The sequence below is a fragment of the Bactrocera dorsalis genome, chromosome 4 (genome assembly GCF_023373825.1).
Source record: "Bactrocera dorsalis isolate Fly_Bdor chromosome 4, ASM2337382v1, whole genome shotgun sequence".
In the NCBI taxonomy this organism is placed as follows: Eukaryota; Metazoa; Arthropoda; class Insecta; order Diptera; family Tephritidae; genus Bactrocera; species Bactrocera dorsalis.
Window position 1 is genome coordinate 23781817 of NC_064306.1, and position 22975 is coordinate 23804791.

General features: G+C 37.3%; 1 pseudogene; it reads left to right on the forward strand.

Moving 5' to 3' along the window:
• The first annotated feature begins 1234 nt into the window (after positions 1–1234).
• The window catches only part of LOC125778252 (uncharacterized), a 31371-nt pseudogene continuing 9630 nt past the window's right edge, over positions 1235–22975 (forward strand).

Genomic DNA, 22975 nt, shown 5'->3' on the forward strand with positions numbered 1-22975 from the left:
AATTCCTGATACAGAGATAGATCCAGAATTGTACGAAGTGGTAAAACCCAATATGGTTCATGGACATTGCGAACACCACAATCTTTCTTCCGTTTGTATGTCTGACAATAAATGCACAAAACACAATTGAAATTGCTGGAACATGATAATCACTGGAAACAAACGATGGACAATGCGATAGCTACTCCGCATGCCACAGAAGTTCGCATACTTTCCGCGAAGATCATTTCGACAGAAGTATCAGCCTTCAAATTCGCGTCAATTAAGAAATACGAAAAAAATGATATTGCCGATGACATTTTACATTGTATTCGCTAAGTATTGGAAATAGGCAAATTTCGATTGATACTGTTTTCATGGTTATTGATTCGTTGGATTTGTCTCCGCCCCGAATAGCAGAATACATATGTATGTATGTATTAAAAACAATGAAAACTCGATATGTGTAATAAATACTTAATCATTTCAATAAATGCTGATTTGTTTATTACAATGTCAAACATTTGTTGTCCAATCCTGTCAAATGCTCTAACAAATATTTATTTGTGCGTTCAGAAATAGGTTGGAAACGAGAAATTGTCGAGCTTATCGTACAGATGAACAGAGGAATAATCTTCGAAGTGCAAGAAGAAATGGTTCAAGTATTGATTTGAATCGAGCAGCGTTTCTATATGATTGCACCATCGACTACAGCTTGCATTAGTTTGCATTGGTCAAATGGACGTTGTTTGCCAGTATTGTGGCGCATTGAAGTTTGCTGGTGAAACGTCTGGTTTGTGCTGCTTTAGTGGTAAAGTGAAATTGCCATTATTGGTCCCGCCACCAGAGCCATTGCGCTCCCTGCTTTATGGAGAAACACAAGAATCACGACATTTTCTAACGGAAATTATCGAAGAACACGGATGTAATCCAAGATTTAAGGTAATTTACGTTAAAACCAATATTTTCTATTGAAAAAAAAGTCTGGAATGTAGTTTGTTAGATTTCTGTATTTTTCTCTGAAAATAAACTGGGATGTTAATATTTGAAAAAAAAAGTGTTTGTAAAGTAAGTTTTATAACTATGGCTTTGACTGTACAGATTCAAGGCCAGATTTTCCATCGCATTGGATCATTACAGCCAATTGATGAACAGCATAAATTCTTGCAAATATATTTCATGGGCAATATGGAAGAACAACTTGACCGGCGTCAACACAGCTACGAAAAGAGCAATTCTCCAAGATCTGCAGCAAATGCTTCATGAACATCATGCATTGGTCAAGCTGTTCAAGACTGCTTTAGAGCGCATGCCAACTGATGACTTTAAGGTTGTGATCAGAGCAGATAAAAGACCAGCTGGAACACATGAACGCACATTTAATGCTCCAACAATCGATGAAGTGGCAATCCTGATTGTTGGTGAAAACTTGGAAACACGTGATATTGTACTTACACGACGCAATACTGGGCAACTACAAAGAGTATGTGAAACACACCGTTCATATGACGCGTTACAATACCCGCTGATGTTTTGGCAAGGAAACGATGGATATCACTTTAATACAGACCTGTTAAATCTGGATTAAAATTAAAAATTAATTATATTAAACTGCTCTATTAATTTAATTGATTAATTATGATAATCGAACATTTTTATAATAATTGATCGATTACGATTAAATTTTGTGTTCGATTAATGAGGATTTATTTCGTTTTCAAATTTAATCCTAGGATTAATAAAATTAATCAAAATTTCAATTTGATTAAAGTTTCTGATTAACTGCGATTAACGAGGATTAATAACAAATTTTAAATATTTCAACATTTAATATGCATAAACTTAATAAATAAAATTAATAATAATAACAATTAATTATTAAATTTTGCATTGGCTTTGAGTAAGACCAACTTTTCGAAGAAATTACCTTTCAAAGATCCACGGCGTGGAGTATTTACTATTCCGGCAAAGAAGAACAGTCTTTCTACCGGTGCTGACGAAGTTAGAGGTGTATTGAAAAATATTGATGCTTGCTTTAACAAGGGACATCTCTCCCAAACATCTGGTCCGTCAGAAACATCACTGACGTACGCGTAAAATTGATCAGAAACCACGCGTTCTACATCAATTTGGTCTGTTTCCATATTATTCCATTGCTCTATCGTCATCTAAAAAATTATGTAAATATATACATATAAAAAAAAATATTCCAAAACATGTACTAGATTTTACCATCATCATCAAAATCGAAAAAGCTCGAACTGTGTTTCAAATCATTACTTTTCAAATTATTTTGAATAGCGAGATTTGATGATTCCGCGAATCTACATATTTCTTGAATTACCCTTCTGGATACTATTTCCATGTTTATGCCAGTTGTGGATCTTTCCAGAACAGGCAGCCACTTCATTTAAAATTCTGGAGTCAATACAGCAGCTGTGATTGCAATATTTGCTTCAGGGGATGAACTAAAAAAAATTTCAAATTGGCTCCACAGGGCCAGATTAATTTTTACAGCGACTGAGCTTAGGTGAAATTCCTTTTTACTCAGCCTTTGCAATTTGTTGCTTAATGTAATGAGTACAGGTAAAAGGAGTCTAAATTTCACATTTTGTTCGCCCTGAAGAAAGTCTAACGGCTGTGCAATCGGAGTCATCAGCAACTTGTATGACTTCAAATATTGAACGTCACTTAATGAAAAAGGTGCAAAACTTAATTGTTCGCACAAAATATTAAGCCTACTCTTATGATGTATTATTTTTGTAACGGCATCATACAAAGAGTTCCACATTGTCACAACGGGCACAACCAAGTTTTATCCTAAATAAGCGACAATCTACTTCTGATGACTTTGGCCACTTCTTCCAAAGGCTATTACATTTTTCAAAAATCTGAAAAAAAAATTATTTTGGTTATTTTGTGTTCAAGTCTTAAACGAATAATTAACTTAACCATTTTGTGTTTTTCGTAAACAGCCAGATCTGCTTTCAAAATTTTCAAAAAATCGGTCGTTGCAAGCAAATTCAGCGTATGGCTAGAGCATCGATGGTGTTTTGGCAATAAAAACTCATTTTCGCGGAAAGACAGTTCGTCATCGCTGTCGTCTTCTTCCTGGTGGAAATTGTCAACTCCATGGTCTTTAAAAGCTTTAATAAAATTTGACCCATTGTCGGTAATGGTCATAACAATGTTTTTGTTATCAAGGTCAAAGAAATTGTTAAGTTCCGCGATCATCTGCCCAACTTTGTCTGCCGTATGAGCACCCTTGAATCTCCTGCAAGCCAATGCCACTGATGGTCTTTGAAAATCTTTGGTCAGCCAATGGCAAGTGTAACCAAAAAAACTACGTTTATTCCCTGACCAAATATCAGTTCGCTCATTTGCTGCAAGACCGGCATAATTCAAAAAACGTGGTTTTGGAGTTAATGCTGCAGAATTGTTCGTTATATCATACTTCATGTTGAGTGAAAAATTCATATGAATACCTCTTATATGCTCCGCTTGAGAAGAGGTGTAAGGTTGGAGTCACCGTGTAAGGTTGTAGTAAGTTGAAAACTTTAAACGCGTTTTCTGGCGAATCGATTTTTTTGACTTATGCCGGTCTTGCAGCAAATGAGCGATATGTACATATCACTATGGGAAAACCAACGACAAAACAATAACTTTACTACACGGTAGCTATCAACCATACACATAATAGCAGGATCGAGAAACACAAAATTGAACACAAATACTTCAACAACAAACACAATGACTAACTCCAAGTGTTTGTTGTTTTTTGGAAACCCTGACATAAACATACTTTCACGAAATCGGTATAGAAATCAGCCTTAAAAATTATTTATGAAGACTAGTTGGAATCCAAATGCCGCTCCTTAATTGCAACCTCACAAAGTAAACTCCCTTTCCTTTTTGAGGCTTTTGGGAAGGTTAATGTGGGTCGGCTATATCGTCGTCAGCAGAGAAGTCAATTTCGCTTTCCTCAAATAAATCTTGTTCTCCAGCCATATTAACTGAAAAACACAAGTTCTATAAATAATACAAAAACAACACTGCAATGCGGGCATAAAAATGATTGAAATTTACCACTTTTTCCAAATATTAGACGTCAATATATAAATATAAATTTTATTTTTCACTTTTAGATACATGTTATACTTTAAAGTTTTAATTCTACTTTAACTTTATTACAATTAACACTATGACGGTACCTACAATTAGCAAAACTGACTTATTTGTACAAACGTGTAAGCAATAATGAATGAATGCATTAACCAACAACAATTGTTTTTTTCGCTCTTGTTAATAAGAACAAAAACAATAAAAACAAGTTTATCAATTATCAATATATAATTTTTTTGGATGAATTTATAAAAAAACACAAATGTAAAATTTTTTAATTTTAATTAATATTAAAATATTCAAAATTTGTTATTAATCCTCGTTAATCGCAATTAATCAGAAACTTTAATCAAATTGAAATTTTGATTAATTTGATTAATCCTAGGATTAAATTTGAAAACGAAATAAATCCTCATTAATCCTCATTAATCGAACACAAAATTTAAATCTAATCGATTAATTATTATAAAAATGTTCGATTAGCATAATTAATCAATTATTACAAAAATAACAAAAATTTAATTTGATTATCAATGATTAAGATTAATAGTCATTATTTAACAGGTCTGCTTTAATATCAAAGTGATTAATGCCTTGAATGGTAAGATCAATATTATTATTTTCATTTTAACTTGATTACATTTTATTCTGTTTGCTTTTGGTAACCAAAAAAGTTGTCATTTCTAATTTAGTAGAGAGTAGCTGTAAGAGTCGTTAACCTATTAGGGGTTCTAAAATACAAATTTTACTGTATTTGTTTCAGGTGAGGAAACTACCAAGAAGGTTAGTTCAATGAATTATTACGCATTCGTTTGATGATTCGTGAAAATTGTGACAATTATTTGTTGCAATTTTGGAGCGCCTGAATTTCATTCGGTTGAATCAAGCTAAATTGCGTTCGGAGGAGTATATTCATTTACGCGATGCAATTTGCACAGAAGGAGATTCAGAAAATGTTGGTCGATTGACCACTTTACCGGCGACATACACAAGTAGCCCGCGTCATTTGCATGAATATGCACTAGATCCAATGATATATGTTCGTCATTATGGTCGGCCAGATCTATTTACATGTAATCCAAAATGGACGGAAATTATTCAATTGCTGCTTCCCGGACAAACATCAAGTGATCGACACGACATCACCGCACGTGTTTTCAGGCAAAAAATTCGGTCACTAATGAATTACATTGTTAAGCAACCCGTCTTTGGGATTACTCGATGCTGGATGTATTCATTCGAATGGCAAAAACGAAGCCTACCGCATGCTCACATTCTAATTTGGTTAGTTGAAAGAATTCGGCCAGATCAAATAGATAACATCATATGTGCGGAGATTCCTGCTCCTGAAACCGATCCAGACCTGCATGATGTTGTAATCACGAATATGATTCATGGAACGTGTGGTACTATCAACCGCCAATCACCGTGCATGGTCGACGGCAAGTGTTCCAAACGGTATTCACGAAAATTGACGGCAGAGACCATTACAGGCAACGATGGTTATCCATTGTATCGGCGTCGATCGCCCGATGATAATGGTAGAACTATCACAACTAAAGTGAAAGGAAACGATTTCGTAGTTGACAACAGATGGATTGTTCCATATTCGCCACCTCTTTCCAAAACATTCAAGGCACATTGTAATGTTGAGTATTGCAATTCGGTCAAGTCAATTAAATACATTTGCAAATATGTCACGAAAGGGAGCGACATGGCGGTTTTTGGTATCCAAACATCCAATATCAACGATGAAATCACGCGCTTTCAAGTTGGTAGATATGTGAAGCAATTTGGCGTATATTTTCATTCCCTATTCACCAACGTCATCCTACTGTTGTACATTGTTGTGCATCTAGAAAACGGTCAGAGAGTATATGCTGCTCAACGTGCCGAAACACCTCCAGCTACAACACTGACCAGCTTCTTTGCGATTTGTCAAAGCGATCCGTTCACACGAACGTTGATTTACTCAGAAATGCTACGTTATTACACTTGGAACGTTACATCGAAAAAATTTCAGCGTCGTAAGCAAGGCGATGCAGTTCCTGGTCATTCAGACATACGTTCTACTGATGCTCTTGGTCGTATTTACTGTTAATGGTATATTGTGCCCCACATTTCGTGCAACATGTCAAGAGCTGAATTTGCTTGAAAACGATACTCGCTGAAGCAAATATTTCTGCATCTCCAAGTCAGATACGCACATTATTTGCTATCATCATTTCGACATGCTTCCCATCGAACCCACGTGATCTGTGGAACAAATACGAAGATAACATGCCTCATGTGCGGCAGTTTGTTAGTTAGGTTAGGAATGCCAGCGCCAGATCGCGGAATGAATGACGCATTTAATAAAGAATTGGAATGTGAACGTGAATATGATCCTCATGAACTAATCCAATCAGTTCAATCGAATGTACCGCTGTTGAATCCTAAGCAGAAGGAAGTCTATGATACACTGATTAATGCAATTGATGATGGCAACGGTAGCTTATTTTTTTAGATGCCCCCGGTGGAACTGGGGAGACATTCCTCATGTCATTAATTTTGGCTACTGTACGTGCGAGATCCGAAAATGCGGTAGCAATTGCTTCTTCTGGAATAGCGGCCACAATGTTAGATGGATGCCGTACGGCTCACTGCTTTGGAAGCTGAATGGAACAAAATATCCACAAACTACACAAAACAATTGGTAGAATCGATGCCTAGGCGCATGAAAGCTGTCATAGATAACAAAGGTTATCCTACGAAGTATTGATCAACCGAAAATTTAAGTTTTGTTAAAAAAATCTATTTATTTATTTATGCATTTGCTTCTCTATCGTCATCTAAAAAATTATGTAAATATATACATATAAAAAAAAATATTCCAAAACATGTACTAGATTTTACCATCATCATCAAATCGAAAAAGCTCGAACTGTGTTTCAAATCATTACTTTTCAAATTATTTTGAATAGCGAGATTTTATGATTCCGCGAATCTACATATTTCTTGAATTACCCTTCTGGATACTATTTCCATGTTTTATGCCAGTTGTGGATCTTTCCAGAACAGGCAGCCACTTCATTTAAAATTCTGGAGTCAATACAGCAGCTGTGATTGGCAATATTTGCTTAAGGGGATGAACTAAAAAAAATTTCAACTTGGCTCCACCGGGCCAGATTAATTTTTACAGCGACTGAGCTTAGGTGAAATTCCTTTTTACTCAGCCTTTGCAATTTGTTGCTTAATGTAATGAGTACAGGTAAAAGGAGTCTAAATTTCACATTTTGTTCGCCCTGAAGAAAGTCTAACGGCTGTGCAATCGGAGTCATCAGCAACTTGTATGACTTCAAATATTGAACGTCACTTAATGAAAAAGGTGCAAAACTTAATGTTCGCACAAAATATTAAGCCTACTCTTATGATGTATTATTTTTGTAACGGCATCATACAAAGAGTTCCACATTGTCACAACGGGCACAACCAAGTTTTATCCTAAATAAGCGACAATCTACTTCTGATGACTTTGGCCACTTCTTCCAAAGGCTATTACATTTTTCAAAAATCTGAAAAAAAAATTATTTTGGTTATTTTGTGTTCAAGTCTTAAACGAATAATTAACTTAACCATTTTGTGTTTTTCGTAAACAGCCAGATCTGCTTTCAAAATTTTCAAAAAATCGGTCGTTGCAAGCAAATTCAGCGTATGGCTAGAGCATCGATGGTGTTTTGGCAATAAAAACTCATTTTCGCGGAAAGACAGTTCGTCATCGCTGTCGTCTTCTTCCTGGTGGAAATTGTCAACTCCATGGTCTTTAAAAGCTTTAATAAAATTTGACCCATTGTCGGTAATGGTCATAACAATGTTTTTGTTATCAAGGTCAAAGAAATTGTTAAGTTCCGCGATCATCTGCCCAACTTTGTCTGCCGTATGAGCACCCTTGAATCTCCTGCAAGCCAATGCCACTGATGGTCTTTGAAAATCTTTGGTCAGCCAATGGCAAGTGTAACCAAAAAAACTACGTTTATTCCCTGACCAAATATCAGTTCGCTCATTTGCTGCAAGACCGGCATAATTCAAAAACGTGGTTTTGGAGTTAATGCTGCAGAATTGTTCGTTATATCATACTTCATGTTGAGTGAAAAATTCATATGAATACCTCTTATATGCTCCGCTTGAGAAGAGGTGTAAGGTTGGAGTCACCGTGTAAGGTTGTAGTAAGTTGAAAACTTTAAACGCGTTTTCTGGCGAATCGATTTTTTTGACTTATGCCGGTCTTGCAGCAAATGAGCGATATGTACATATCACTATGGGAAAACCAACGACAAAACAATAACTTTACTACACGGTAGCTATCAACCATACACATAATAGCAGGATCGAGAAACACAAAATTGAACACAAATACTTCAACAACAAACACAATGACTAACTCCAAGTGTTTGTTGTTTTTTGGAAACCCTGACATAAACATACTTTCACGAAATCGGTATAGAAATCAGCCTTAAAAATTATTTATGAAGACTAGTTGGAATCCAAATGCCGCTCCTTAATTGCAACCTCACAAAGTAAACTCCCTTTCCTTTTGAGGCTTTTGGGAAGGTTAATGTGGGTCGGCTATATCGTCGTCAGCAGAGAAGTCAATTTCGCTTTCCTCAAATAAATCTTGTTCTCCAGCCATATTAACTGAAAAACACAAGTTCTATAAATAATACAAAAACAACACTGCAATGCGGGCATAAAAATGATTGAAATTTACCACTTTTTTCCAAATATTAGACGTCAATATATAAATATAAATTTTAATTTTCACTTTTAGATACATGTTACACTTTAAAGTTTTAATTCTACTTTAACTTTATTACAATTAACAGTATGACGGCACCTACAATTAGCAAAACTGACTTATTTGCACAAACTTAATACCACGTGTAAGCAATAATGAATGAATGCATTAACCAACAACAATTGTTTTTTTCGCTCTTGTTAATAAGAACAAAAACAATAAAAACAAGTTTATCAATTATCAATATATAATTTTTTTGGATGAATTTATAAAAAACACAAATGTAAAATTTTTTAATTTTAATTAATATTGAAATATTCAAAATTTGTTATTAATCCTCGTTAATCGCAATTAATCAGAAACTTTAATCATATTGAAATTTTGATTAATTTGATTAATCCTAGGATTAAATTTGAAAACGAAATAAATCCTTATTAATCCTCATTAATCGAACACAAAATTTAATTCTAATCGATTAATTATTATAAAAATGTTCGATTATCATAATTAATCAATTATTACAAAAATAACAAAAATTTAATTTGATTATCAATGATTAAGATTAATAGTCATTATTTAACAGGTCTGCTTTAATATCAAAGTGATTAATGCCTTGAATGGTAAGATCAATATTATTATTTTCATTTTAACTTGATTACATTTTATTCTGTTTGCTTTTGGTAACCAAAAAAGTTGTCATTTCTAATTTAGTAGAGAGTAGCTGTAAGAGTCGTTAACCTATTAGGGGTTCTAAAATACAAATTTTACTGTATTTGTTTCAGGTGAGGAAACTACCAAGAAGGTTAGTTCAATGAATTATTACGCATATCGTTTGATGATTCGTGAAAATTGTGACAATTATTTGTTGCAATTTTGGAGCGCCTGAATTTCATTCGGTTGAATCAAGCTAAATTGCGTTCGGAGGAGTACGAGTATATTCATTTACGCGATGCAATTTGCACAGAAGGAGATTCAGAAAATGTTGGTCGATTGACCACTTTACCGGCGACATACACAAGTAGCCCGCGTCATTTGCATGAATATGCACAAGATCCAATGATATATGTTCGTCATTATGGTCAGCCAGATCTATTCATTACATTTACATGTAATCCAAAATGGACGGAAATTATTCAATTGCTGCTTCCCGGACAAACATCAAGTGATCGACACAATATCACCGCACGTGTTTTCAGGCAAAAAATTCGGTCACTAATGAATTACATTGTTAAGCAACACGTCTTTGGGATTACTCGATGCTGGATGTATTCATTCGAATGGCAAAAACGAAGCCTACCGCATGCTCACATTCTAATTTGGTTAGTTGAAAGAATTCGGCCAGATCAAATAGATAACATCATATGTGCGGAGATTCCTGCTCCTGAAACCGATCCAGACCTGCATGATGTTGTAATCACGAATATGATTCATGGAACGTGTGGTACTATCAATCGCCAATCACCGTGCATGGTCGACGGCAAGTGTTCCAAACGGTATTCACGAAAATTGACGGCAGAGGCCATTACAGGCAACGATGGTTATCCATTGTATCGGCGTCAATCGCCCGATGACAATGGTAGAACTATCACAACTAAAGTGAAAGGAAACGATTTCGTAGTTGACAACAGGTGGATTGTTCCATATTCGCCACCTCTTTCCAAAACATTCAAGGCACATTGTAATGTTGAGTATTGCAATTCGGTCAAGTCAATTAAATACATTTGCAAATATGTCACGAAAGGGAGCGACATGGCGGTTTTTGGTATCCAAACATCCAATATCAACGATGAAATCACGCGCTTTCAAGTTGGTAGATATGTGAAGCAATTTGGGGTATATTTTCATTCCCTATTCACCAACGTCATCCCACTGTTGTACATTGTTGTGCATCTAGAAAACGGTCAGAGAGTATATTTCACAGCGTCGAATGCTGCTCAACGTGCCGAAACACCTCCAGCTACAACACTGACCAGCTTCTTTGCGATTTGTCAAAGCGATCCGTTCGCACGAACGTTGATTTACTCAGAAATGCTACGTTATTACACTTGGAACGTTACATCGAAAAAATTTCAGCGTCGTAAGCAAGGCGATGCAGTTCCTGGTCATTCAGACATACGTTCTACTGATGCTCTTGGTCGTATTTACTGTTAATGGTATATTGTGCCCCACATTTCGTGCAGCATGTCAAGAGCTGAATTTGCTTGAAAACGATACTCGCTGAGCAAATATTTCTGAATCTCCAAGTCAGATACGCACATTATTTGCTATCATCATTTCGACATGCTTCCCATCGAACCCACGTGATCTGTGGAACAAATACGAAGATAACATGCCTCATGTGCGGCAGTTTGTTAGTTAGGTTAGGAATGCCAGCGCCAGATCGCGGAATGAATGACGCATTTAATAAAGAATTGGAATGTGAACGTGAATATGATCCTCATGAACTAATCCAATCAGTTCAATCGAATGTACCGCTGTTGAATCCTAAGCAGAAGGAAGTCTATGATACACTGATTAATGCAATTGATGATGGCAACGGCTTATTTTTTTAGATGCCCCCGTGAAACTGGGAAGACATTCCTCATGCCATTAATTTTGGCTACTGTACGTGCGAGATCCGAAATTGCGGTAGCAATTGCTTCTTCTGGAATAGCGGCCATAATGTTAGATGGATGCCGTACGGCTCACTGCTTTGGAAGCTGAATGGAACAAAATATCCACAAACTACACAAACAAATTGGTAGAATCGATGCCTAGGCGCATGAAAGCTGTCATAGATAACAAAGGTTATCCTACGAAGTATTGATCAACCGAAAATTTAAGTTTTGTTAAAAAAAATTTATTTATTTATTTATGCATTTGCTTATTTAGAGATTGCATCATTTTCGCTGTGAGGTAAAATTCAAGGCTGAATTCGTTTTTTTTGTTTTTATTAAATGAAATAAATGTAAAATGTGAGTTTTAAAAATAATATTTAAAAAAATACATCTGCCACTAATAATTGGCACTCATAAACAAACAAGTTTTGGCTTTTTATTTTTTATTAAGCATGCTTTAAAATTTCTCAGATGGCTGCATCATTTTGGCTGTGATCCACTGTATAGCTTAGAAAAACTAAAAAAACACGCTTTTAAAGCATATCAAACTAAAAAGTGAAAAATAATTCTTTGTATAAACTAACAATAATAATGAAGGGAAAATACCTGCATTATTGTGAGCATTATTGTATTGCCAGAATGCCGCCGGCAGTCAGGCCAGGGTTGTACCATATCCAAATAAAGTTTTCCTACTTTAAACCATTTCGAAGCCAAAAAGTCGTCCAAGGAGTTGTAAGGCCGCGAAGTTCGCAGGCCATTTAGCGTTACCTAGGATGCACCAGTATGAATGTGACCTGCTCTACATCCCCCACTTGGACTGCTATATGCAGTCCTTTGTGAAGGCATAAAAACAGAACATCTGTACCCAATTTTACACGAAACAATCAAGAAGACAGTATTGAGCTATCTCCACTTTGTATACTTCCATACAGCATCGGCAAGCATCCTGAAAAGTTCTGAATCTTACGGCGTGGAAATTAATAGGACAGTGGTCTGTTAGAACCCTAAAACTAGAGTAGGTTGGCATGAATGTCGGCAAGGACTTTCTATGACTTGGGTGGTGGTTTTTTCATGTTTTAAAATTACGACGAGTTCGTCTTCCTAAGAGGGTCCAGAGCCAACTAGCGTAAGGAAGGAGTGTTCTCAATATAAACCTACAATTCGAACTTAAAAACAAGTAAGGAAGGGCTAAGTTCGGCTGTCACCGAACATTTTATACTCTCGCATGAAAAAGTGATAATCGAGATTTCATTACCTGTCATTTACATATTTTTTTATTATTAATTAGAATTAAATTCTAAGAGATTTACCGATATTTTCGGTGAAAAATTAGGTTAGGTTAGGTTAGGCACTGAGTTCTTCGTGTTCGATATCAGGGACCTTGAAAAGTTATAGTCCGATCACGACAATTTTTCCACAAGGGATACCTCAGCTCAAATACCGTATTTGTGTAAAGTTTTATTCCGCTATCATCATTGGTTCCTAATGTATATATTAGGCGTGGTTGTGAACCGATTTCATACATGTCATCAGGGTGTTAAGAAAATATTATATACCGAATTTCATTGAAATCGGTGGAGTAGTTCCTGAGATATGGTTTTTGGTCCATAAGTGGGCGACGCCACGCCCATATTTAATTAAAAAAAAAAGTCTGGGTGCAGCTTCTTTCTGCCATTTCTTCGGTAAAATTTAGTATTTCTGACATTTTTTGTTAGTCGGTTAACGCACTTTTAGTGATTTTCAACATAACCTTTGTATGGGAGGTGAGCGTGGTTATTATCCGATTTCTTCCACTTTTGAACTGTATATGGAAATGCTTGAAGGAAACGACTCTGTAGAGTTTGGTTGACATAGCTATAGTAGTTTCCGAGATATGTACAAAAAACTTAATAGGGGGCGGGACCACGCCCACTTTTCCAAAAGAATTATTTCGAAATATGCCCCTCCCTAATGCGATTTTTTGTGCCAAATTTCACTTTAATATCTTTATTAATGGCTTAGTTATGACAATTTATAGGTTTTCGGTTTCAGTCATTTTGTGGGCGTGGCAGTGGGCCGATTTTGCCCATCTTCGAACTTAACCTTCTTATGGAGCCAAGAAATACGTGTACCAAGTTTCATCATGATATCTCAATTTTTACTCAAGTTACAGCTTGCACGGACGGACAGACAGATGGACGGACGGACGGACAGACAGACATCCGGATTTCAACTCTACTCGTCAACCTGACCACTTTGGTATATATAACCCTATATCTGACTCTTTTAGTTTTAGGACTTACAAACAACCGTTATGTGAACAAAACTATAATACTCTCTTTGTTGCGAAAGTATAATGACGGGGAGGAACGTACGTACGCGGGCAATTTTTCCTGAGGCAAGGGTAAGTCCCTACCCACCATAGTCTTCAAAAGACACCAAAAAAAATGTTTACTTCGGCTGTAATAATAACAATGGTAGACATATAATTTGTACCATTAAAAATCTTCTATCATTCACTCCGGAGAATGAACGTCTAGCCACAATCCGCATCAAAGCGAGGTTGTTCAACATATCGCTGATTTGCGCCCACGCCCCGACGAAAGAGAAGGACTATGTGACCAAAGATGCCTTTTATGAGTGCTTGGAGCGCACTTATGAGAGATGCCCCCGCCACGATGTCAAAATCGTGCTTGGCGACTTCAACGCCAGGGTGGGCAAAGAAGGTATCTTTGGCACTACAGTCGGTAAATTCAGCCTCCACGAGGAAACATCCCCAAATGGGTTGAGGCTGATCGACTTCGCCGGGGCCCGAAATATGGTTATCTGTAGTACTAGATTTCAGCATAAGAAGATACATCAAGCTACCTGGCTATCTCCGGATCAAAACACCAGCAACCAGATCGATCATGTTGTGATAGACGGAAGACACGTCTCCAGTGTTTTAGATGTGCGTGCGCTCCGAGGTCCTAACATCGACTCGGACCACTATCTTGTTGCAGCCAAGATTCGCACCCGCCTCTGTGCAGCAAAAACGCACGCCAACAAACACAAGGAAGGTTCGACGTCGAGAAGCTGCAATCACAACAGACAGCTGAAAAATTTTCCACTCGGCTTGCACTCCTGCTCTCTGAGAGCACTCGTCAACAACTCGGTATAAGGGAACTGTGGGACGGCATTTCAAACTTCTTACGTACAGCTGCAACCGAAACCATTGGTTTTCGGAAAGTGCAAAAGAACAGCTGGTACGACGAGCAGTGCCGTGTCGCAGCGGAGAGAAAACAGGCTGCCTACCTCGCAACGTTACGATCGTCCACAACATGTGCGGGATGGGATAGATACCGAGAGTTGAAGAGGGAAGCGAGACGCATTTACAGACAGAAGAAGAAAGAGGCCGAAATTCGTGAGTATGAACAGCTTGATAAGCTGGCCGACAGGGGTAATGCTCGAAAATTCTACGAAGAAATGCGGAGACTTACAGAAGGTTTCAAAACCGGAGCATACTCCTGTAGAACCCGCAAAGGTGATCTAGCCACCGATGCCCAGAGCATACTTAGATTATGGAGGGAACACTTCTCCAGCCTGCTGAATGGCAGTGAACACATAGCACCAGGAGAAGGCGAACCCGATTCCCCAATCGATGACGATGGAGCAGACGTTCCATTGCCCGGCCATGACGAAGTTCGAATAGCAGTTGCCCGCCTGAAGAACAACAAAGCGGCAGGGGCCGACGGATTGCCGGCCGAGCTATTCAAACACGGCGGTGAAGAACTGATAAGGAGCATGCATCAGCTTCTTTGCAAAATATGGTCGGATGAGAGCATACCCAACGATTGGAATTTAAGTCTATGCCCAATCCATAAAAAAGGAGACCCCACAATCTGCGCCAACTACCGTGAGATTAGCCTCCTCAACATCGCGTACAAGGTTCTATCGAGCGTATTGTGAGAAAGATTAAAGCCCACCGTCGACAAACTGATTGGACCTTATCAGTGTGGCTTCAGACCTGGTAAATCAACAACCGACCAGATATTCACCATGCGCCAAATCTTGGAAAAGACCCGTGAAAGGAGAATTGACACTCACCACCTATTCGTCGATTTCAAAGCTGCTTTCGACAGCACGAAAAGGAGCTGCCTTTATGCCGCGATGTCTGAATTTGGTATCGCCGCAAAACTAATACGGCTGTGTAAACTGACGTTGAGCAACACGAAAAGCTCCGTCAGGATCGGGAAGGACCTCTCCGAGCCGTTCGATACCAAACGAGGTTTCAGACAAGGCGACTCCCTATCGTGCGACTTTTTCAATCTGCTGCTGGAGAAAATTATTAGAGCTGCAGAACTGAATCGACCAGGTATAATCTTTTATAAGAGTGTACAGCTGCTGGCGTATGCCGATGATATTGATATCATCGGTCTCAACACCCGCGCCGTTAGTTCTGCTTTCTCCAGACTGAATAAGGAAGCAACGCAAATGGGTCTGGCAGTGAACGAGGGCAAGACGAAATATCTCCTGTCATCAAACAAACAGTCGTCGCACACGCGACTTGGCTCTCACGTCACTGTTGACAGTCATAATTTCGAAGTTATAGATAATTTCGTCTATCTAGGCACTAGTATTAACACCAACAACAATGTCAGCCTAGAAATCCAACGCAGGATATCTCTTGTCAACAGGTGCTCCTTCGGACTGAGTAGGCAATTGAGAAGTAAAGTCCTCTCTAAACGAACAAAAACCAAACTCTATAAGTCGCTCGTAATTCCCGTCCTGCTGTATGGTGCAGAGGCTTGGACGATGACAACAACCGATGAGTCGACGTTACGAGTTTTCGAGAGAAAGGTTCTGCGGAAGATTTATGGTCCTTTGCGCGTTGGCCACGGCGAATACCGCATCCGATGGAACGATGAGCTGTACGAGATATACGACGACATCGACTTAGTTCAGCGAATTAAAAGACTACGCTGGCCAGGTCATGTTGTACGGATGGATGAGAACACTCCAGCTCTGAAAGTATTCGACGCAGTACCCGTCGCGGGAAGGAGAGGAAGAGGAAGACCTCCACTTCGTTGGAAGGACCAAGTGGAGAAGGACCTGGCCTCGCTTGGATTATCCAATTGGCGCCACGTAGTGAAGAGAAGAAAGGATTGGCGCGCTGTTGTTGACTCGGTTGTTATCGCGTAAGCGGTGTCTACGCCAGTAAAGAAGAAGAAGAAGAAGGTATAGTGTGCCCCACATTTCGTGCAGCATGTCAAGAGCTGAATTTGCTTGAAAACGATACTCGCTGAAGCAATTATTTCTGCATCTCCAAGTCAGATACGCACATTATTTGCTATCATCATTTCGACATGCTTCCCATCGATCCCACGTGATCTGTGGAACAAATACAAAGATAACATGCCTCATGTGCGGCAGTTTGTTAGTTAGGTTAGGAATGTCAGCGCCAGATCGCGGAATGAATGACGCATTTAATAAAGAATTGGAATGTGAACGTGAATATGATCCTCATGAACTAATCCAATCAGTTCAATCGAATGTACCGCTGTTGAATCCTAAGCAGAAGGAAGTATATGATACACTGATTAATGCAATTGATGATGGCAACGGTAGCTTATTTTTTTAGATGCCCCCGGTGGAACTGTGAAGACATTCCTCATGTCATCCGTTTTGGCTACTGTACGTGCGAGATCCGAAATTGCGGTAGCAATTGCTTCTTCTGGAATAGCGGCCACAATGTTAGATGGATGCCGTACGGCTCACTCAGCGTTAAAATTGCCATTAAACCTTCAAACTACTGAACAGCCGACATGTAACATTTCGAAACACTCCGCAATGGCTAAAGTTTTAGTAGCATCAAAAATAATCATATGGGACGAATGCACAATGGCGCACAAACGCGCATTGGAAGCACTAGACCGAACATTAAAAGATCTGCGCAATGACTCGAGATGTTTTGGTGGTGCAATGATTTTGTTATCTGGCGATTTCCGACAAACACTACCAGTCATTCCAAGATCTACTGCTGCCGACGAAATAAACGCTTTCCTCAAAGCATCAAATCTATGGCGATATGTAAAGAAACTTCAACTCTCTGTAAATATGAGAGTTGCATTGTTGAACGATCTATCTGCTGATGATTTCTCGAAGCAATTGATGACTATCGGTAATGGCCGTGTTCCTGTTGACGAATCGAGCGGTTTGATTCTATTTCCTTCAAATTTTTGCAATTTCGTCTCATCAATGGACGAGCTTATCAAGAAAGTATTCCCGGATATCGTTGCTAACCACAATAATACTAAATGGAGCGAGCAATTTTGGCCGCTAAAAATAAAGATGTAGATGACCTCAATTTTATAATTCAAAATCAAATCGTAGGTACTCTGTATTCATTCAAATCTATCGACTGTGTAACCAACGAAGAAAAGTCCATTAACTATCCTACTGAATTTTTAAACTCCTTGGATGTGCCTGGTTTACCACCGCACAATTTACAACTGAAGGTTGGCTCGGTAGTTATCATACTTAGAAATTTAAACCAACCCAAACTGTGCAACGGAACGCGTTTGGTAATAAGAAAACTGATGAGCAATGTGATGTGTGTCGATACTTAAAGGAAAATTTAAAGATGAGGAAGTTCTTATTCCAAGGATTCCGATGATCCCAACGGATATTCCCTTTGAGTTTAAACGAATTCAATTCCCGATTCGTCTTGCTTTTGCCATGACGATCAACAAATCACAGGGCCAATCCTTGACTATTTGTGGCCTCAATCCAGAAAATGCATGTTTTTCTCATTGTCAATTGTACGTAGCACGGTCACGTGACGGCAAACCATCCACTTTATTTTTTCTTGCGCCTGACCAAAAAACAAAGAATATCGTTTACCCCAAAGTGCTTGAATGAAAATCTCATTAATGAATTAATCCGAGTGTATCCCAATCTACACAACATAGTTTTCAATATTTTTTTCTGACATGTGTTTGAGGTACTTTATTATTATTATTTCTTCTGTTTGTATTCATTATCATTAATCATAATAAAATACTTTCATGTTTCTATCTATGTATATTAAAATTATTTTGTATCATTGTATTACGTTCATCAAAGCCTAAATTAGTTCAACTAAAGGATAACACGACATTCATTAACTGTTAGGCGGTACGAGGTTCGAAAACCATCTTTTCTGTACACCGGAACAAAAACCAAAAAACGTTGTTTATAAAACTGTGTTACATTGAAAAAAAAAATGTAATGATAAATCCAACTATCTTTTCATTTCAAAATACTTAATTTCACGCAGGACAACGGCTGCGGGGTCAGCTAGTCTTAAATAAAGAAAACTTTTTTTTATTAAATATTTAAGGTATTTTTATTGAAATATTTTTACTTAAAACTAACAATTTAAAAATTTTAATTAAATTAATTATTAATATAGAAAATTAAATTTAAATCTGAATTACGAAATGTTCCATTGAAAATGGAAATTTCTCACACGACTTAATAATTAAAGTAAGTCGTTTAATTTCACTTGCTTTTTTAAACAATAATATTAATCAGGATGAATTTTTAAAAAAGTTAGGCTCAGTTGCAACGTTAAAAAAAGAAAAAAAAAAAGCTGAAAGTAAAAAAAGAGCTGAAAATAAAAAAAAACTAAATAGAATAAAGTCAAAAACATTAAATAAATTTAATATATTATTATTTTGTAAATCCGATGTCACTCTCTATTTAGTTCCCCTTTTACAAACCACTTTGAATTTTTGAAAAGGAGTACTTTCACTAAATATTCTAACAACTTTAGCTTGTGTGCGAAACGCTCATCGACTTGATGAAACCATTGAGGAAAAACCTTTTCGGTTTTTTGTTGATAGCGGACAACATTAGACAACGAACATTGAGATGATGAGCATATTCGTTGAAGAGCTTGACGTACCACATCATTTGCAGTCGACACACTTCGAAGACCCTATCACTAGGATTGACCAGCCTTAAATCGCTGTCATCCTTGTAATTTTTCGCTCTGATGAGGGCCTCCGAATAGAGCCTTAAGTCGCCCTGTGTCTTAGTCATTGCCTTTTTGCACTTTTCGCAATGAATTCTACACAAAGTTTTCTGGTAAATACCATAGCCTGTGTAGTACCGCTTGATCTGGACGTCAGCTTCATCGTCCTCTTCAACGAAATTTTCGTCTGGAATAACAAAAGATTCCAAATCGAGTTACTCATATTCTTAATCACTTTCCTACACATCCAGATGACGATCTTCGGGGCCTAAATTCCAATCTAAATTAATATCGTCATCATCCTCGCAATTTGCCCCCTTGATCACATAATTTTGCCTAAGAATCTTCATACATAAATATTAGACGACCTACAATGTATTGGATTTTATGAGCAGTCGGATGGGTATTAATACCCTGACTCGCTCGGACTCTACAGAAGAAGTTCTCCAACACATCCTGATTCATTTTCCCAAGGAATATGCATACATACATACATAGCAATTCCTTTGTTCCCTAAAGAGCTCTTCTGACAACATTATCATACCCCTAATTGTATTGTAAAAGCCGTCAATACATTTAACCCGAGCTCCGACAGGTGTGATTATAGAGGCATTGGACCTTCCCGAATTAATTTCTTAAGAGCGGGCATTTTAACGGATTTTTGAAACCAAACTGTTTACAGTCTAAATCGTCAAAGAGATCATTCATTCTCTTGACGAATAACTGCGTAGGCTTTATACATTTTAATAAATATTCGTCACTGCCAAATAGATTTTGGCTGTAAGCCACTTCAAGCGAATTGCTAAACACTTGAGTGGCACGTTTGACAGACATTTTCTCAAAAACGCTGGGATAAATATGTGACTCCGTAAGTTTCGAACATATTTTAAAGTGTGTATTGCTCTGGTCAATAGAGAATAGTTTTTTAATAACATTAAAACTGACTATTCCATCAGGAGTTGAAATATCATATTTCATCAACGTTTTGCGGACGGACTTAAGTAGATGGCAATTTAAGCAATAGACTTTAGAGCCATCGTGCATGTAAAAGAGATTTTCTACATTAAATCGAAGAATTTGAAGCCCCTTGATCGCAGACTAAAGCCTTAACATTAAGTCCAATGGACTTCAGTGCTGCGATATTTTTATTCAAAATTTCAGATAAATTTTGAATATTAAGTCCATCTTTGGAAATATAGTATGAAAACACATATGTATTTCCAACCTGAACTAACCCTTTTACCATAAAGAAAGAGCACTTTTTGCCTATTTCCATTTCCCGATGGTCGTGCCTATAATCTACAAACCCATCAATAATATCTATAACTCTATTGTAAGTTAGGTCGGACTTTATGACGATTTCATCAAATAAAAGAACGTAATTACGTTCTAGAACGGACATATTTTTGGCGATTTTAATGTTTTGTGCCAATGTCTTTTCATTGTCACTAAAAAAGTGAGTGCGTTTCGTGACGACCATCCTAGTGAATGTGTGGCTCGAAGTTTCATCCGCAACTATTGCACGTTTTTTTAGTTCTTCATATTTTTTTTTTCTAAATCGCCAATAACCCCCTCTAACTATTTGACCTTTTTATTTAGTTTCAGCGCATTACTTTGATAATAACGCGCGGATCGAGCAAATCGCTCGCGGCTGTCTAATGCATAACCTTCGCAGTTACTTTCTGACTGTAATCTTAATCTCTTTTCTTCTAGGGTGGAATATTTTTCAAATTCCATCAAAGTTATGTCGTCGTCTACACTACCTCCTACAGCTACTTTAAGACGAACACAAGTTCTAGTGACGGGTGGGCACACTCAATCAGAGTCAGAGCTAGATGAGCTATGATTTAGTTCTGACTCTAATCTTAAACAAGGGAAAGCCCCAGGCAGAAGTCTGAATTTAGTGACAAACTCAGGGGCAAAGTGGTTGCGAAAAATAAATAGGGAATCGGAAGGCGATGCAACTATGTTGCAAGCCTTTGCCCAACTTTGACGAACATCTTCCCTTTTAGGAAATCCAAAGAGAATCGCCTGTCTCGAAACGCAGCTGCTAATGCAGCATCTTCGTCTTGGCCATAGAACCGTCCACAAATGCCTAGGTGCATCTTCATACCCTAATTGGATACATTAACATTTTTTAATGAACCTCATATAGATGCGATTATATACATATATATACGTATATTATGTTAGTATTTTAATTTGCAGTAAGGGGCCATCCATAAATTACGTAACACGAATTTAAAGGACTTGTCACAAGTTGTCACATTTTGAACTAGCCCCCGCCCCCCTTTCGTGACGTTACACATTTTCCAATTTTATGGATTTATCAAAAAATAAAAAACAGGTTATTCTAATATTCTTATATTTATTGAATAATCTTTAATAAAATCAACATTTAGTTAAATATTAAAGTACACACAACGAATGACTAGTCAAGAAATAATAGATACTTACACAGTCTTACAAAAGTTTACATACGGTACTAAAATTTTCAATTTGATAAGGAAAAACGCGCATATAATAATTATTTTTGTTTTATTTTATTTTAAAGTATGAATTATTAAAAAGGAATTTTAAAAATAGTTCATTTTAATAAATTTATATTTAATAACACAAAACATTTCACTTTTTCAGTTTGAGAACTTTTACATAAGTTAACATACGCATACTTAATAAGAAAATATATAAATAAGTTAGTAGTCGGAATGACCTCCTTTGGCTTTTATTACGTCTGCCAGACGAGAGGGCATGGATAATGCCAATTTTTTTGTAATTTCGGGAGTAACTTTACTCCATTCCTCCATTAATGCTACCTTTAGACCTGCAATGGATGATATTTGCCGTTTTTTTCAGATTCCGCTTCAAAATATCCCACAAATGTTCGATAACATTAAGATCGGGAGATTGTGGGGGATGTTCCAGCTTATGTCTGACGTTATAGAGAATCCATTCCTTTACCACTTTAGAAGAATGTTTCGGATCGTTGTCTTGGAGAAATATAGAATTTCCTTCCAAATCTAACATTTCCACACTAGGAAGGTAACTATCCTTTAAAATGTCTATGTACATAGCCTTATCCATAATGCCTTCTATAATCCTTAATTTGCCAACGCCATTTGCGGCCATACACCCCCATACCATGACCGAACCGCCTCCATGTGTGATTGTAGGGGTTACATTCTGGGGCAGTAAGGCTGTATTTGGTTTTCGCCAAACTTTTGCTCGACCATCACCTCCAAAGACCATAAATTTACATTCATCAGTAAATACCCTTACCCAAAACGTTGAGTCACTTATGTGAATATTCCAATACTTCTGGGCATATTCAAACCGCTTTTGTATATTTACAGCTCTGAGAAACGGTTTTCGTCTTGCAACTCTGCTGTTGTAACCACTGTTTTTAATACTTCTACGGACAGTTTGATCAGAAACGTTTACTCCTAGATCTGTTTTTATTTTACGATTTATTTCCACCGCACTTTGTTTGGGGTTTTCCTTTATTAATCGTATAACTGTTCTATCTGT